This window comes from Tursiops truncatus, chromosome 6 (assembly GCF_011762595.2).
Source record: "Tursiops truncatus isolate mTurTru1 chromosome 6, mTurTru1.mat.Y, whole genome shotgun sequence".
NCBI classification, from domain to species: domain Eukaryota; kingdom Metazoa; phylum Chordata; class Mammalia; order Artiodactyla; family Delphinidae; genus Tursiops; species Tursiops truncatus.
In genome coordinates, this window is record NC_047039.1 from 108,907,933 (window position 1) to 108,926,190 (window position 18,258).

Below are 18,258 nucleotides of genomic sequence, written 5' to 3' on the forward strand. Positions count from 1 at the left end.
GACACTTAAGGTAGAGAAAGGGGGAAGCGCTGGGGGGCTGTTCCTCACCCTTTGTGGGCCTGGGCCAGCCCTCTCCTGGTGTCCACTGGGGTCACAGCCTCCACTCACCTTTCAGGTTTGCCGGTCATTGCTACCTTGATGTGCTTCTGGGTCCCCAGGGCTGCTCGCCCTGCGAGGCAAGGGCTCTTCACTCCCTCCTTTGGTTTATTTCCCCATTTCACTTGCCTCCGGCCCAGCTTGCCTCCTCTTTGGGGCTGGTTTCTCTGGGCACTCAGTGCTGCCGGTCTAGCCCTCTCCCCTCCCCACCCTCCCACCACAAGAGCCTTTGCAGCTGCTGTTCCCTCTGCTGGGAATGCCATTCCTCGTGCTATGGCTTGGCTGCTTCTGAGATGTCAGCCCCAACCACTCTTCAGTGTGTGGCCTGATGACTGTCTTGAAAAAGCACACTGCTGCTCCGCTCTGTTGCACTTAGCACCATCTGTGAGCATCTTGTCATGGTGTTTCTCTTTGCTCGTCACCTGCCTGTCTCCTCCTTAGAAAGTCAGCTCCGTGCTGGTTGGGCCAGGGTCTGGCTTGCTTGCCATTGCCTCCCCAGTGCCTGCACAGTGCGTAGCATGGAAGAATCACTGCATTACCAGACCTTAGAGCGACGTTTCGCATGCAGTGCAGACAACAGTGAATGAATGGACAAACAGATGAGCTTACAATGGGACAAATAAGAGGATGGGCTTTGGAATGAGACGGCCTGGGTTTGTACCCTCATCAGCTCCCACCCTTGGGCAAATCGCCTCTCTGTGCCTTAGTTTCCTCATCTGTAAAATGGGGATAACAGTAGTGATTACCTTGTAGTATGGTTGTGTGGATTTTTTATTATTTTTTTATTGAAGTATAGTTGATTTGCAATATCTTGTTAGTTTTCGGAGCACAGTGGCTTTGTCCACTGTGAGCAGCACAGTGATTCAGTAATACATATATATATATTCTTTTTTTAAAATTATTTTTTGGCTGCTTTGGGTCTTCATTGCTGCTCGCGGGCTTTCTCTAGTTGTGGCGAGCGGCAGCTACTCTTTGCTGTGGTGCGCGGGCTTCTCATTGCAGTGGCTTCTCTTGTTGCGGAGCACGGGCTCTAGGTGTGTGGGCTTCAGTAGGTGTGGCACACAGGCTTCAGTACTTGTGGCTTGTGGGCTCTAGAGCACATGCTCAGCAGTTGTGGTGCACGGGCTTAGTTGCTTCGTGGCATGTGGGATCTTCCCGGACCAGGGCTCGTACCCGTATCCCCTGCATTGGCAGGCAGATTCTTAACCACTGCGCCACCAGGGAAGCCCTATATATATATATATATATATATATATATATATATACACATTATATATATGTTATATATTATATATATATTCTTTTTCAGATTCTTTTCCCTTATAGTTCATTACAAAATATTGAGTAGAGTTCCCTGTGCTATGCAGCAGGTCCTTGTTGGTTATCTATGTTATGTATAGTAGTGTGTATATGTTAATCCTAACCTCCTAATTTATCCCTCCCCGCCCCTTTCCCCTTTAGTAACCATAAAGTTGTTTTCTATGTCTGTGAGTCTCCTTCTGTTGTGTGGATTAAAAGACAACATCTGATAGCTCTAAGTGCACAATATGTGAGTATCAAACAGGCTTTTCCGACATACCGTGTCCAAATGCCAACTCTTGATTCCACCCCCCGCCACCCCCCCTCCCCCCGCACCTCTCCTATATTCTTCCTCCATCTCAGGAAATGGTACCTCCCACCTTTTGTGACACTGCAGTCATCCTTGACGTTTTTCTTTCTTCTACGCCCACATCCAGTCCTTTGGCCAATCCTGATGGCTGTACTTGAAATAAACCCTGAATCCAGCCATTTCTCTGTCTCCCACTGTTGCTATCCACAGCCAGGCCATCACCGTCTCTCACCAGGACTCCATCAGCTCCTAACTTCTCCAGCTTCTCTCTGGCTCCTTCAGGCTGTGATCCACTCAGACACCAGAGAGATTCTTTAAAAATGCAAATTAGCCCCTGGCTTCCTCTGCCCGCCACTGCCCCCTCCTCCCCGCATTGGCTTCAGGTATACCTAGAGAAAATCTGAGCATCCCCCCTCCCATGAGACCTGCACGTGCTGTGCCCCCCAGCCCTCAGGGCACCAGGATGTACCACCTCAGGACCTTTGCACTTGCTGTTCCTCTGCCCAGGACCACTCCTCCTGGCTTTGCACAGGGCTCACTCCCTCCCTTCACCCAAGTCTCAGTCCACTGTCACCTCCTCACAGCCCTGACCTCCCTTTCCAAATTCCAGCCCTTTTGTTCTCTGTGTAGCCCCTCACCCTGTTTTCTCTCTGACTTGTCTAGCTCTCTGGCTCTTGTATTGCCCTGTTTCTTTGTCTCTTTCTTCCCTAGCACGTGAGCCGCCCAAACTCAGGAACTGTGTCTTTGCTGCCCGCTGCCTCCCGATGCCTGGGACAGTGCCTGACAAGAACATGTGCTTGCCGATTGCCATGATGGGACAAATGAATGAGTGGGCGCTATTATGATCATTCTTGCTCTGCAAAAGCTGGAGAGAGAGAAGTTGAGGAGGGAGTTAATGTGATTGTGTCTCATAAGAGAAAATCCAGTGGCCTGACCCTGCCTGTCTCCTGCCAGAGACCAGTGGGCTTTCTGTGGTCGGGGCTCAGTCTGCCTGCTGCTATGGTTACCAGGCGCCACGGGCTCCGGAAGACAGGCAAGGCCAGTCTGACTCTGCTATTCTACTCAGCTTGTCACACATGTTCCTTGAGTGGCCCAGGTGGCCGCCCCCACCTTGTCCTGGCTCCATTGTGCCCGCGGGAGAGAGGAGGGAGAGGCTGGGGGTCCTGTAAAACTGTCCCTGCTCAATCCGCACGTGTTGCGGACCAACTCACGATCAGCAGCCCACGGTCCCTGCCCTCAGGGAGGTCTCTGGCAGCTGGGAGTGGCCAGGAGACGGCACCGGCTTAGCTGTGTATAAAAATAGCACGCGCTCTACCGCGGGAGGGAGGACGCAGACCCCCAGGGAGCCAGTGGGAGTTCGCTCCTCCCTGCTGCACACTCGCCCGGATGCAACCCCCTGGCCTGAGGCGGCTGGGCTCCTACTTCCGCAGCGCTGGAATCCCAGATGCTTAGCACCCTGGAGCGAAGCAGCGGCTTCTATAACAGCCCAACCCGAGGCCGAGGCCAAGAGGTTAAAGGGTTTGCTGGAGGCCTCGCAGCAGGTATGCAGCGCTTCGAGAAGGGTGTCTGGCTCTTCTCACGGCGCTAGCTTGGCAGTGATGTCCTGGAATCATCTTTCTCATTTCTCTGCTCCTTCAGCTGGACACTCCAACCCAGCTCTTCACTGCAGAGAAGAGACTCCTGAGCTCCAGAAAGCCTTGGGAACTGACCACAGCTCCCTAAGGAGCTCCCGCAGACTTTGGGGGTCCGGGGCTGAGGCCTGTTACCTTCACCGTCACTATCACTCTCATCTCCATCACCACCATCAGCTCCATTGCGACCACCGGTAGGGGGTGAACTGTGTCTCCCCAAAAGATATGTTGAAGTCCCAACTCCCCAGTACCTAAGAATGGGACCTTATTTGGAGATAGGGTCTTTTCAGAGGTAATCAAATTAGGATGAGGTCAGTAGGGTGGGACCTAATCCAATAAGACTGCTGTCCTTATAAAAAGGGGAAATGTCAACACAGAGACAGATACACACAGAGGGAAGACAATGTGAAGGGAGAATGCCATGTGAAGACAGAGGACTGGAGGACTGGGGTGATGCGTCCACAAGCCAAGGGATGCCTGAGCTACCAGAAGCCAGGAGAGAGGCCGGGAATGGTTCCTTCCCTGGAACCCAGTTTGTGATACTTGGTTAGGCACTCACTACCAGCATCACCCTCACCCCCTAACGTTAGCATCGCTGTGGCATCGAAGCCAGCATTACCACTGCATTAGTTTCCTGTGGCTGCATAACAAGTCACCACAAACCTGCTGGCTTAAAACAAGGTTATTCTGAGTTCTGCAGCCAGAAAGCCAAAGTCAAGGTGCCAGCAGGGCTGTGGTCCCTCCCGAGACTCCGGGAGGAACCCTTCCTTTCTATTCCAGCGTCTGGTGGCTCCAGGCGTTCCTCGGCTTGTGGCTGCATCAGTCGCATCTCCGCCTCAGCCTGCACGTGGCCTTTTCCTCTTCTGTGTCCTTGCCTTCTGTCTCCTGTAAGGACACTTGTGATGACATTGAGGCCCACCTGGGTAACCTAGGATGATCAGATCTCAATATCCTTAACATCTACAAAGAAACTTTCTCCAAATAAGGTCACATTCACAGGCTCCAGGGATGAGGATGAGGACATATGTTTTGCGGGGGCCACCATTCAACCCACTGCAACCACCAGCATCCCCACTGCCAACAGCATCACTGCCAACATCAGTGAAGTACTAGTATGTACCAGGCCCTAGTCCAGGTGCTTTTCCTGTACCATCTCTTTTATTCCTTAAGACAAAGGTAGGGCAGGTACTGTTATTATCCCCATTTAACACATGAGGAAACTGAGGCTCAGAGAGAAGAATTCGCTTGTCTAAGGTCTCCCTTAAAACCCAGGCAGTCTGACTTCAGTGCCTTCTGCCTCACCATAGTTGTCCTGCCCCACCCCCACCCTGTTCCTGAACTTCTGATCGTACAGATAATTCCATAGAAGAATCAGAGTGGGGCAATGAGCACCGGAATGGGAGGCAAGGCCCCTGGGTTCTGGTCTAGGTTCTGCCACTAGTTAGTAGTAGTCAGGTCTCTTCCCCTCTCTGGGCCTCAGTTTGCCCATCTGTAAAACAGGAAAGCAGTTGGTGTGGATAATCTCCAAGATCCTCCCAGCTCTGAAGTTCTGTGATGCTGGGTGTCATCTGACAACTCAGTTCTATTCAAACGCTGCCCATGGGTACGACTCTCACACCAGCTCAACTCTCTAAACCTGCTACCTACTGCCAGAGATGGGTTTGCTTGGAAGGCCGGCAGCAAGTGCTGGGGATAGAGATGGGAAGGGCAGTGCTGTTTTCCCACCTTTCCCTCTGCCTTCCCATACCACCAGGCTGGCACAAGCTGCTGAGGAAGGACTAGGCGGTGTGGGTACAGTTGGAGCTCAGGACTTCTGGTTCATACGTTCAGGGAGGGCTCCGAAGCTCAGAGCTCTGCGTGGATGCTGGGAACAGAGCTGAAGATAACTTGATTTTGCTGCCACACCCCAGACCCAGAGCCCTTAATGGGGAACTGGCCCTCACGCTAGACTCCAGAGAGTATGCAGAAACCATCCTGGGGCCAAAAAAGCCCTTGTTGATCATCTAAGGCCAAGAGACTGGGAGAGGCTGCAGTGACCAAACCCCAAGCCTCCTGCCCTTGGAAGGGGGAAAAAAAAAAACACAAAACAGCCTGAGGAGAGTCTCTGAAAGTTCAGTTTCCAAAACCTGGTCTGTTCATTAGTCGTTTGTTGATAAGTATAAACACTTTTTTAAAGTCCTTTTTATAGTGTGAACTCAGGCCTTTTTCCTCTGGCTTTTTCCTCTGCTTCTCTGTCCAGAGCACAACTGTGCATTTCAGCTAATAATTATTCAAGAGTGGGGAGTTAAGTTAGGGACAGAATTGCAAACTTTAATTAGCAGGTGAGATTAACATCCCAGCAGGGACTTCGGGGGTGAGGCATCCTTCAGGCCCATCTGATCCCCTTGGACACACCCCAGACAAACCCCCCAAGTTGAGGGCTCCCGGTGGGGTAAGCCGGAGTCAGATCGGCCAGGGTTTACACTCGCCGAGTTAATCTCCCCTCGCTGAGCCTCACCCTCTTCCAAGGCCCTGAGTCCAAGCACTGGCTCTGCTCCCCTGCCTCTGCTGGTTTTGTCCCCGCAGGTGTTTGAGCAGAATGAAAACTGGCTGTGTGACCTTGGGCCAGTTCTCACCCTCTCGGGGTACAGGAGTCTAAATGGGGCGGTTTGTTGGAAGACAAGCCCCAGGCCGGTGGACGAATTCGGCCCTCCCCCCGGGCACACCCAGGGCTCACGCGCCGCCAGCCTGCCCTTGCTGGGTTCAGACAAGGCTGAGAATTTTCTGGTCTTTATCTGGTTTAGTTTTGAGTGTTTCCAGCGGCAGCGGGGCCGTTCCACCACAGTCCCCAGGAAATTGGTCCACGTAGGACGGAGCCTTCCCGAAAATGAAGTCATCTGTTCCTTTTTTATTTTTTGTTGCCTTTCTCCTTCAGCACGAGTTACCCGGCCTCTGCAGTCTCTCCTCGCGAAAACACGGCCCGCGAGGGGGTCAGCCGGGCTGGCTGGGGGAAGGAGCGAGGAGAGAACCCCACGGGCCGGGGCTGCCCGGGGCGCCCCCTCGCCGCCCCCGATCTTTGCCCAGCGCCCGCCTCCCGTTCCCACCCGCGACTTCCCCGGGACCCCCCGAAAGGTGAGCTCCCGGTAGGCTGCCCGCGCCCCGGCGCGGCCAGCTCTGCAAACAATAACAGTAAATAACGCTCCCTTGTCAACGTAATAAAAACGGAAACGGTTACAATGTTTCTTAATAGGCGTCCCCCATCAATCTCCCTCCCTCTCTAGCTCCCCGGCCGCGGGCACCGGCAGGGCGGGGCGGGGCTGGGAGGAGGGGAAACCGGGGCGCGCGGGAGGGGGCCCCGTGCCGGAGGGGGAGAACGCCGTGGGGAGAGCGGGAGCACAGCAAGTGAGAGACGAGGGGGCGCGGGCGACCGGGGTCACGCGCGCCAGCCGAGCCGGGAAGCGGCCGCGGTGAGTAACACCGTTGCCATGGCGACGTGGCCGCGAGGAACAGGAAGCGGCAGAAATAGCAGCCGCCGCGGCCAGTGCGCCCGGCCCCTCCCCCCGCGAGCCCGTTGCCACGGAGACCGGCGGGAGCGAGGCTGCGCGGGCGGCAGCGGCCTCCTGCGCCCCGGCCCGCGCATGCGCCCTGGGCCGGCCCCGCGTGACGGACGCGGGAGCAACCGCCACAGTCCCGGTGACGCCCGGACCCCAAACCTGCCTGACCGCCGACTTGGGTGGAAAAAAAAAAAAAGAAAGCAAAAGTATTTGCTGTTTGCCTTTGTAAAGCAGCCCCGCTTTTGTTCCTGGCGGATTCGCTGGTTTCCAGACGTTGAAGGCGGGGTGCCGAGGGGGAGGGACACGTCAGCCGGCGATCCCAAATGTTTTCTGAGCGCCAGGCGCTGGGTCGCGTGCGGGATGCTTAGGGGACGCGGTACACCGGACCTGCCCTCCCGGAGGGAGGCCTGAAGGCCTGAAGCCCTCTCTGAGCCAGACCTCCCCATCGGGAGAGGGGGGACTTCTTACAGGTGATGCCCAGAGGTCCCCCCACCTCTGTGTTGCCTGCTCCCTTTCCCCTCATATCACCTTCCCCAGATTCTAACCCGCAGAGATCGCAGAGGGAGAAATAAAATCCTGCCAAACCCCAGGCTCCCTCTCCACTCTGTTCACCAGAAAACTATGAAACAGCCCGCCCCCTGCCCTTCACCCCACCAAAAAAAAAAAAAAAAAGTTGAGGGAAACCTAAATGTTTCATAAACAAAAGCCACTCGGCAACAACTTGTTTATGTGGAAGCCTGGCTGCAGCCTTGCACGTCTGAGGCTGTGTGTGTGTGTGTGTGTGTGTGTGTGTGTGTGTGTTGGGGGGAGGGAGGGGACATGAACATCTCTGAGGCTGTTTGTGCAGGATTTTTTTCTCTCCAGATTTTGTTTGTTTTTAATAAGGGTCAGAGGTCTGGGCTTCTGCGGGGAAGGAGGAAGGGTCATCTCGGATGGACAGGCCAGGAGGTCCCAGGAGGACAAGTCAGGGGGCCTGTGCGCCGGGGCGGAGGCCAGAAGCCAGAGCCTCCCCATCTGGCACAGCTCCTGGCAGGCAGGGGGGTGTCAGTGGGTGCCGGGCTCTCTGGGCTGCTCCCCAGGGTATGGCCCCAGCGAGGGCCCAGGCCAAGGACTCGAACCTGTTTCCCCTTGGCCAGGACCTCTGTCATTTCTCCAGCCCCTGCCCTGGCCACATTGGCCAAAAGAGAAGGCAAGCAGAGCAGCCCCGGTCTCTGAGGTTTTCTGTAATGGAAATGAGAAGCTTATGTTTTTTGTATGGGGCTGACTTAGATTTTCAGCATCCAGGCTGACCAGATGGGAGTGTAGGGAGCGCGTGTGCACGCAGAGGGGGACTTGCTGCTTCAAATCTCCTCCCCACCCCACCACCATCCAGCCTCCTTCCCCATGTGGCCTTGTGCAGGCTGATGGGTTTCTGGCCACTCAGCGTGGGCAGAGCTAAGGAGAGTGGGAGGGGCTGGAGTGATGTTCCTTGCCCCCTCTTCTCTCCCTCTTTTGATATGCGGGAGAGGGGCCCCAACCCTAAAGGGGAAGCTTGATTGATGATCAAAACACTTCAGGTTCACCATGGCCGACTTACCATCATATTTATCCCTCTTCTTCTTGGAGGAGGAAAGAAATACACAGAAGGGAGCTAGGAGCAGTTGGTACAATAAAGACAAGCTGCCGCCTCTGTTCAGAGGGCAGTAGCTTGTGCTGAGAACCAGGGCTTCAGAACCAGTCCTGGTGGTGAACTGCCTTGGCCCCCCACAAAGCTTGTAGCTCTGGACAATAAGGACAATGCAGTGCCTACCTTGAAAGTTGTGATGGTTCCATTAAGTTAAGCATAAAAGCTCTTAGCACGGCGCCAGGCACAGAGGAGGTGCTCAGGACATGGCAGCTCTTATTGGAGCTGGAAGAGATTTACCAGTCTCCCTGGTATGACTCAGGATTGCCGCCTTGGGCCCTGACGTCCATCTTTGGCACAAGCTCTGCCACCAACCAACTATACAATCTGAGGCAAGTCACTTACCTTCTTGAGGCCTCAGTCTTCCCATCTGGCAAATGGGAAGATAATAATCACAACCCCTGACGGGGAACTTACTCTGTGCCAGGCACTACCTCAAGGTCTGTGCATTTCCTTATCTAATTTAGCCTTCAGACAACCCTGAGAGGTTAGTACCCATGATGGTCCCAGTTTCACAGGTGAGCAGACAGAGCCTTAGAGAGGTGAAATCACTTGCTGGGGATTACCCAGCTAGAAGGTGGTCCGGAACGCAAAGTTGGTCAGATTGTCCTGCACCCCGAGATCAAGCTTCAGGTTGTTTGTATTACTACTGTTCTCCCCACATTCCTGCTCATCCTCTGACCTTTTCTGTGGCTCGGACCACAGCCGTCCTTCTGCATCTGCACCCTGGGCTTCAGCCATCCTGGCTCTCCTGAGACTGGTAGGGACCCAGCCCTTTCGGTGGGAGATACCGTCAGGGGTACATCTGCTTTAGGAGAGTCAGGTGGGCCCCACACAGGCCCTGCGGTCAACCTGGCAGCTCACACCAGTTCTCCCACTGTTTTTGTCTCTCCCTGCTATATTTATACGAAAGTGTTGGGGTCCCTTATACTTCCAGGTGGACGTGTGGCATCCAGATGGTGCAGTTAATCGAGCTGGAAGCCATAAATCTCCGTTATTGTCCCAGCTCCTCCTCCCCTCTGCTGTGCTGTCACTTCAAGGCACTGGTGGGAGAGGCACCCCACCAGCCCCGCCCACCCGCCCCAGGCTTTGTTCCCACTCTGTAGCCAGGCAGGAAATGGCCCAGTTGTGGCGTCCACTGCCTCCATTTGAATCCTGGCCCCGTCCCTTCCAGGCAGTGAGGCTTTGGCCAAGCACTTAATCATCCCGGTACCCTCAGTTTCCTATTCCATAAATTCAGGATGGTCACAGCACCTGCCTGTCCCACCAGATGGCCGATGCGTAATGAGCGCTCCTCCCCTCGCAGCTCCCAGAGGGTCCTCAGGATGTCACTGGTTGTAGCGAGCACTTACTCCGTGCTGGGTGATGTCATGCATTAGCTCAATGAATTTTCAAACAAGCACATTATTACCCCATTTTACAGGTGAGAAAGCTTCCACGCACCCAGGAGAAGGGAAGTGAGTTGCCCAAGGCCACATAGCCAATTAGCAGAGGAACTGGGATTAAACCAGGCAGGTCTGTGCGGCTCTAAAGCCCTTGATGTAACCCCAGGTTCCTGGCCCTCCCCACTGGAGCCCCTGTGGGGCTCTCCACCAAGGTCTGCAGTGACAGCATCGTTAGCCCTGCTCAGAGCTGCTTCTATAACCCAGGCATGAGAGACACTGGGTTAATAGGTCCTTAATGAGGCCAGCAGAGGCATCTGTATCTTCCTGGGGCAGGGACCAAGGAGCCAGGTGCATAGACGGGTCCTAATGAAAATGCTGGGGACGGGGAGGGGCCATGGGCGAACTGCCTGCTCTTGTGTCAAAGTCAGTCCTCTCACCCTGAGTCACTGGGTGCCTCCCATGGAAGGAACAGTCACCCATCACTCATTCCACCCTTTCTTTCTTCCTTTTATCCATCCAGTCACCCACCCACCCATGCACCTGCCCTTCCATCCATCCATCCACATATCCTTCCTCCCTCCCATCCTTCTCTCCATCCTTCCACCAACCCATCCATCCACCTACTCATTCACTCACTTCCTTCCTCCCTCCCACTCTCCCTCCCACTCTTCGTTCGTTCGTTCCTTCCTTTCCTCCTTCCTTACATCCATTGTTTATTTTTAAATTTTATTTATTTATTTGCGGTACGCGGGCCTCTCACTGTTGTGGCCTCTCCCGTTGTGGAGCACAGGCTGCGGACACGCAGGCTCAGCGGCCATGGCTCAGGGGCCCAGCCGCTCCACGGCATGTGGGATCTTCCCAGACCGGGGCATGAACCCGTGTCCCCTGCATCGGCAGGCAGACTCTCAACCACTGCGCCACCAGGGAAGCCCGTCATCCATCGTTTATTGAGCACCCGTCTTAAGCCAAACCTCACATTAGGTGCCTAGGGTCCCTCCCTCCAAGGGCCTCAAATTCTAAAAAAGACATAAAATAAACAACTAATTATGCACGCACAGGATGCCAGGAGATGAGAGGGCATCGTGGGTACTCTGCCACTGGGCTCTGCAGACCCACCTCAGCCAAACTCTCTGGGTGACCTTGGGCAGGTCACCCCCCCAAGAGGGCCACTCTCTCCCAACCTGTACAGATAAGGGCCCTGTGATCTCCCCTATTCTGCAATTCTAAAATTCCAAGCAGGATGAGGAAATTCCGAATTAACTTGTTCCCACCCTAGTCCCTAGGACCTGCCCTCAACACCCTTCAAGTCCCCAGATGGAGGCCCAGGTCTACTTTAACTGACCCAGAGAATGAAAGACAAGCTGGGGCTGGGGGGCTGGGGGGCTGGGGCAGAGTGGTGGACCAGGAGGCAGGAGACCAGGTGACGTGTGGCCAAGGGAGATGACTTCCCAGGTGGTCCCTCACCTCAGTTGAAGAGGCTTAGAGGACTCAGGGAACCTCAGATGTTGGGGTCATTGCTATTATTGTTAAGGTCATGTTGTTACAATGAAGGGAGCTGGTCTAGGGGGACTGGCTTTGGGAGGTGTTATTCATTCAACAGTCACCATTTATTCACTCACTCACTCAACAAATGTTTATCACTGTGACCTGTGCCGTGTACTGGGCCCCAGGCCAGGTCCTGGGACAGATACAAGATCAGACTAGACCTAAAATCTGGGAAGAGTGGTGAACAGGTATCACCTTGGTTGCCAACTCCACACTTGGTAAAGCCTGTGTTGAGAAGCCTGTGTTGAGAAGGATTCTGAGGCTTATAGGGGAAGAGTGCTGTGATCAATTAGTCATGTCTGCCATGAGCACAGAAAGGGAAGCAAGACCAGTGTATTTGCCAGTCTTAACACCGAAGAACAGGAAGAACCTCAGACAGGAGACCCTTTTGACTGTGACTAGCCTGGTACACAAACTTGGGCAAGTCATTGACCTACTGCCTGCCTCTTTTTTTTTTGCGGTACGCGGGCCTCTCACTGTTGTGGCCTCTCCCGTTGCGGAGCACAGGCTCCGGATGTGCAGCCTCAGCAGCCATGGCTCACGGGCCCAGCCGCTCCGCGGCATGTGGGATCTTCCCGGACCAGGGCCCGAACCCGTGTCCCCTGCATCGGCAGGCAGATTCTTTTTTTTTTTTTTTTGAGGTACGCGGGCCTCTCACTGTTGTGGCCTCTCCCGCTGCGGAGCACAGGCTCCGGACGCGCAGGCTCAGCGGCCATGGCTCACGGGCCCAGCCGCTCCGTGGCATGTGGGATCTTCCCGGACCGGGGCACGAACCCGTGTCCCCTGCATCGGCAGGCGGAATCTCAACCACTGCGCCACCAGGGAAGCCCGGCAGGCAGATTCTTAACCACTGTGCCACAAGGGAAGCCCTGCCTGCCTCTTTTTACAGATGCTGATAGGAGACTCTGCATTTTTAGAGACAGAAGGAGCTAGAGCAGGACAGCCCAGTCTTCCTGTTTGATCTCCTCCTGCTCTGGGTGGACGTGAGGATCAAATGTGAGATTCCCCTACGTGAAAACACAGGGCTGTCAGTAAATGCGTGGCGGGTGGGAGACCAGGAGCCCAGCAAAGCCGGCCCCCAGCTGCTCTGCTGACTGACCTTGTCTGGAACTCAGCTTCTCCACGTGCACAATGAGGAGGACAGGCAGGGGAAATCCTGAAGCGTTTCCCAAATCTGCTGTCGTCTGATGCCTGTAACGCTGAGGTCCTTGGCCGGGGTGGGGTGAGGGAGAGAATGAAAGAGAACCTCTGGAGGCAAGATGGTGGAAAGGAACTCTCCAGTACTCTTGGCAGTGTCCGACACCCTACCCCTCCGACGGCAGCTGGAGGCTGGGAAGGAAGTGGGGAAGGGGCGTGGGGCTGCTACAGCACCCGCGGGGAGGCCACCTCTGCTGGGTTCATTCTGAGGGCTGTTCAGCTCCACTGTGGGTCACTTCCCAGGTGTACCCTATAGATGCCATCCCTGAGCGAGGAAGGAAAGAGGGAAGAGAGTGGGCAATGTGGGGACCTAGGAAGGGCTGGAGGGGCTGAGACCCCTGACTGGTGGGAGTCCGTGTCCCTGGCAGGGATGGCCCCCCAGCCCCAGGGATAGTGAGCTGGGGCAGAAGACTCAGGCCAAACCCCGGTGTTTAGCAAAGTGCAGAAGGAAGACAGGGCCAGATCCCTGGAAGGCCTGTAACCACCAGTGGACCTCGGAAACAGACCTGCCAAGTCTCCACAAGCCTGAATTCGGGGGTTTGGAGCATCTAGACTCTATGACCCACCCGATCCCCTTTAAAATCCCTCGTGGTTCCAAGCTGCGTTACGGTGAAGTACGAACTCCTTAGAGGTCGCACATGCTGCTGGGTTAGAACTGGGAGCCTGGATCCAAGTCCCAGACCAGCCACTATCAGATGTGTGACCACCAGCCACTCACCTAACCTCTCTGGGTCTCAGTTACCTCATCTGTCAATGGGGATGATAATAGTATTCACGTAATGGGATTGTTGGAGGAGCCGGTGGACCTCAGTGCTTGCGATGGGCTTAGCGTGGTGCTGGACACATTATAACTGTCCGATAGCAGATAGCATCGTTATCACTATCGACTCAAAGACTTGGCAGAGCACGACACAGAAGGCCTTGACCACGTGAAGCCAGGTCTGCCTCTCATGTCTCATCAGCTCCAGCCATTGGACTCCACTCTGACTACACCGAGCTGCTCTGTCCTCCCAGCACGCCACGTTCTTTCATGTCAGGCCGCTGGGCCTTTGCTCGTGCTGTGCCCTCTGTCAGGAGCGCCCTCTCCTCTCCACGCTGCTTTCAGACCCCAGTCAGTTGCCAGTTGCTCTGCGAACCACCCTCCTGGCGAGTTGCTCGGCATCCTCTAGGCATTCAGAGTTTTGTGCACACGCGGCCCCGTGGCCATTGCCCATGTGGCGTCCGTGTTTCCCTCCCACCTGACTCTCCTGCTGCAGCCCATCCCCAAGCTGTGAGCACTCACAGCACACGCAGACCCCTCCCCGCTCCTGCACCTCTTCTCCCTTATCAAGGAGAAGCAGGATGCCTGAGCGCCTCTCTGATGATTCCCATGGGAGAAGTTTCTATGAAATGCTGGGGCCTCCAAGTTAGAGCTCAGCACAAGGGGGAGGGTCAGAGGGCCCCCCCCGCCCTCCCACCCCAGCCCCTGCACCTCTCCTAGCCCCCCCGCCCCTGCTTATCTCCACTGCCTTCTACTCCTGGCCTGGGCAGAGCGACTGATCTCTGGGACTGAGTGGGGAATGGAGAACAGCGGGTAGATGGGCAACAGATACCCACCCAGGTCCTACTGGAGCTGCTGGGGTCACAGAGGATGGCCCCTCACTGCCCCGTGAGCTGTCTGCAGTGTGGGGGCAGCCGGGCGGGGGGTGCTCTGTGGCTAGCCCTGGCTGGGCTCTTGTCCCCCGTTCTCACTGTGTCCCTGTCTGGCCACTAGGCCTCTTTCTGCCACTCACTGCAAGGCAGCCAGGTCTCCCTATCCTGGCAGAGGGACGGCTGTTTCTCCCGTCTGGCTGGATGCTCTACTCCCAGCCACCTGCCCCAGACCGAGGGCCTCTGCAGGATGCTCAAATTGAACGAGGTCCATCTGGCAGATGAGAGAGCTGAGGCCCAGGGAGGGAAAGGGGTGTGTCTGAGGTGACAGGGTGAACCCAGTGTTTTTTTTTTCTGTAGCTCACTGCCCTGCCAGGAGAGGAGAAGACCTACAGACCTTGGCTTTGACCTTGAGGAAATGGAAAAACTTGGAACTTAAAGACAGATTTCCATGGCTAAGACATGGGCAGGCTGTGTGACCTTGGGCATATTACCTAACCTCTCTGAACCTCACGTGCTAGTGAGGATTCAGTGAGCTGACAACTGTACAGGGCCTAAAAGGCCTCCTGGCATGGACTAAGCTCTCAGTAAACCGGTGCTTTCTTATGATTCAGGAGCAGGTAAGCCTCACCTTGAACACATGCAGCCGATGAAATTTGTTTCTTTGCAGACGTGGTCATTCGCCCGCCCTTTTTTATGTTATGGGAAAATCCTCAATGTTGTAAAAGGAACCACTGCAGGTTTGTCTGGGTATAGTCATGGGGGACCTGACAGATATCCTGCTCTGCCTCTAGAAGCTGTGACCTCAGGAGAGGGACTTGCTGACTCTGGACCTCAACTTGCTCAGCTTCAAAATGGGGACAATGGCGCCTCCCTCCAAGGACTGCTGTGGGGCTCAGTGAGGTAACTTAGGGCTACAGGGCCTGGTGACCACAAGCCTTCCAGATCCCATAGTTTTCACAAACTAAGGATGCCCATTATGGAGAAAGTGCTTGCCTTTGGTTGTGGGCTTGGGAGACTTGGTCTTAGGGATTATGTTTCCTGGGGAGGGATGGTGTCCAGAGCTCCGGGGCTAGGTGAGCGGGGTCCCTGCAGGACAGGGAAGCCCCACCTGGCAGCCCCTCCTGCTGCCTGGTCCACAGCTGGCCATCCCTTCCTTCCCACCCTCGCTGGAGGCCCGTGATGCCCGGCCTCCTCCCCTTGCTGCTGGCGCTGCGCAGCTGCCCTTTGCTGAGGGGGCGGGGGTGCACGTTTTCCAGGCGATGTTTCCCTGGCAGCTCTGAAAATTAATTGGCCTCTAATGTGGCACCGTATTTGTTTTAATTAGCAGGAAACTGACCAATTTCTTAATAAGGGACTCTGTGGAGGCTCCATATTTGGGGGGTGTGTAAGGGGGTTTGGTGATCAAGCAAGAATGACACCCACAGTCCAAGAGGGGGCTTTCAGGTACCACGGAACTTGGCCTTCCTGGCTGCAATTCCTGCTTTCAGGGAATGAGGGGGCCTGTCGTGAGGGTCAGGGAGGTGAGAAGGACAGAGGTGACAGGCCTGCCAGACTGGGAGCAGAGTCTGGAGACAGGGGGAGGGGAGGGCTCTGGGCCCGGGGACACCCAGAGGGCCAGGTGGCTTGGCCACAGGCCTCTCGGGGTCTGACAGCCTCAAATTCTGCCTCTGACCTTGGTCTAGTGGGTACAGGTCACTGATCCTCCTGGCCTGAGCAATGCTCCCTCCCCATCTGAGGAATTAACAGAGTAGATCAGTAGAGCTTTCTTTTTTATTTTTTTAATTAATTAGTTAATTTTTATTTTTGGCCGCATTGGGACTTTATTGCTGCAGGGCTTTCTCTAGTTGCGGTGAGCGGGGGCTACTCTTCGTTGGGGTGCGGGGGCTTCTCACTGCATTGGCTTCTCTTGTTGCAGAGCACGGGCTCTAGGTGCGCGGGCTCAGTAGTTGTGGCTCGCGGGCTCTAGAGCGCAGGCTCAGTAGTTGTGGCGCACGGGCTTAGTTGCTCCGCGGCATGTGGGATCTTCTCGGACCAGGGCTCAAACTCCTGTCCCCTGCATTGGCAGGCGGATTCTTAACCACTGTGCCACCAGGGTAAGCCCACTAGGGCTCTCTTAAAGGATAAATTCCTTTTCTTTCATCTGGTAGAATCAGGCTCCCTGAGCTGTGTAGTGCCCCGGCTATGACAAGACACCCCCTTTACAAAATGTGGAGACGGAGGCTCGGAGAGGTGCGGTGTTGTACCGAAGCCTCACAGACAGTTTTGCAGAACTGAAAAGCGAAAGCCTTGCGAGCTGTCGCCATCCCTCTGCCTCGGCGTGTCTTTATGATTTTATATTTTAATTGTGATGGATGCTGACGGGGGACGTGCCCCGCTCCCTGACCAGATAACTCATCTCCAGGGCACTGTCTCACCTCTCAGTTCCTTGGGGTGTGACCCAGGAGCCTGTGTGTTCATGTGCCCATTTGGGTGAAGGAGAGAAGAACGCTTATTCCGTCTCCTGGCCTGGATCCAGAAGGGCGCCGTGCTGGGCAGCCTGCCTGCTGCTCAGCCTCCAAAGTCCAGGGGAGGGGGCTGCCCATGGACCTCAGATCTCGTGGCCTCACTGAGCCCTCCCAGGGCTGTCCAAGGATCTGCCTTGGTCTGTGGCTGGGGAAAGTAAAGCCATGACCGCTCACCCCAGCCCTAGCACAGCATCCCTGCCTCCTGCTGCCCCAGGGTCCGTGGACCCTCCCGGTCCAGAGACATCCCGGGGGCTTCTCTGCCTCTCTGCCTGGACTCAGACCTACCACGTTCCCTATTTATTTATTTAAAACCATTTACACGATGCTTTCTCTGCGCCAGGCACTGTTCTGAGCACTTTAGAGACGTTTATCCTCAGTATGAAGCAGGTGCCGTTATGTCCCCATTTTACAGACAAGAAAACTGAGGCACAGAGGGGGCAAGTGACTGATCCACCTTCCCTCTGGCTTTCACTGCAGACCTCTGGGGAAGAAAACTGAGGCACAGAGGGGGCAAGTGACTGACCCACCTTCCCTCTGGCTTTCACTGCAGACCTCTGGGGTGGGGGAATTGGTGCTCATAGGCTTCTTAGGTAATTGCTGCCCCCACGATTCCATCCAGCTGCCCGGCATTTGCTCACGCAGGTTACCTGTCCCCAGACGCAGGCACGATGGATGGACAGTCGTCCCTGGCACACTAGGTGGAGCAAGGACATGGCCCCTGGAACCAGCCACACCAGCTTTGAATCTGGATTTGCCGCATGTAGCTGTGTGATCCTGGGCAAGTGGCTTCAGGTCTCTTTGGCCACCTGTTATCTGAAGACTGGGGGCAAAACTGTTTACCCAAAAGGTCGTAACACGGAAAAAGCAGGGGAACCCATCTAAAGCACCGGTGTCCGGCTTGCAATTTTTCATTAGTAAAAGTCATATTCTCCCCTTTTCTGCCCCAACCCGTCCTCCTGTCCTTCAAAGCATAGTCATCCCAGAAGGCTTTGCCCCCTTTCCAGGGAAGAGTCCCTAGTTACAGGGTCCCCAGAGCACTTTCTGTCTGTGTCGCTCAGCCTGGTTATGTCCACTCTGGCCCCGGGACCCTCAGAGCCCCAGGCAGAGGGGAGATCAGGCCAGAGGAAGGCAGGGGCTGTGCTGGGGATAGAGCCAGCATTCTGGGCTCCTTCACCTGTGAAGACCAACATTTATTGAGCACCTACTGTGTGCCAGGCACTGTGAGTGAGCCTCCAGGAAGCCCACCATGCGGTGGGAGAGGCAGACAAGTGAACTGGCCACACTGCCTCGATGGTCATCCAGGCTCAGATCAGCCCAGGGGCGGAGACTGATGTAGCTGCAGAGTCGGGAGCCTTCGGGAAGAAATGACATCCACGCCGAGGCTGGAAGTGGGGGTGGAAGCTGGCGGCTGAGGGGCATTTCTGGCAGAGGGGTGGAGGGTGAGGCAAGTGTGGTCTTCGGGA

At 55.4% G+C, this 18,258-nt stretch overlaps 1 long non-coding RNA gene across 2 annotated transcripts; it reads left to right on the plus strand.

The window, feature by feature from the left end:
- Nucleotides 1-5,453: 5,453 nt before the first annotated feature.
- On the plus strand, nt 5,454-17,796 carry LOC141279014 (uncharacterized). 2 transcript variants are annotated; one of them, XR_012332720.1, is made up of 4 exons: nt 5,454-6,447; nt 14,649-14,908; nt 15,083-15,191; nt 17,438-17,796. It is a non-coding gene; the product is annotated as an uncharacterized lncRNA (long non-coding RNA). The 2 variants fall into 2 exon arrangements; XR_012332719.1 differs by lacking the exon at nt 5,454-6,447 and adding an exon at nt 6,682-6,782.
- Nucleotides 17,797-18,258: the final 462 nt, after the last annotated feature.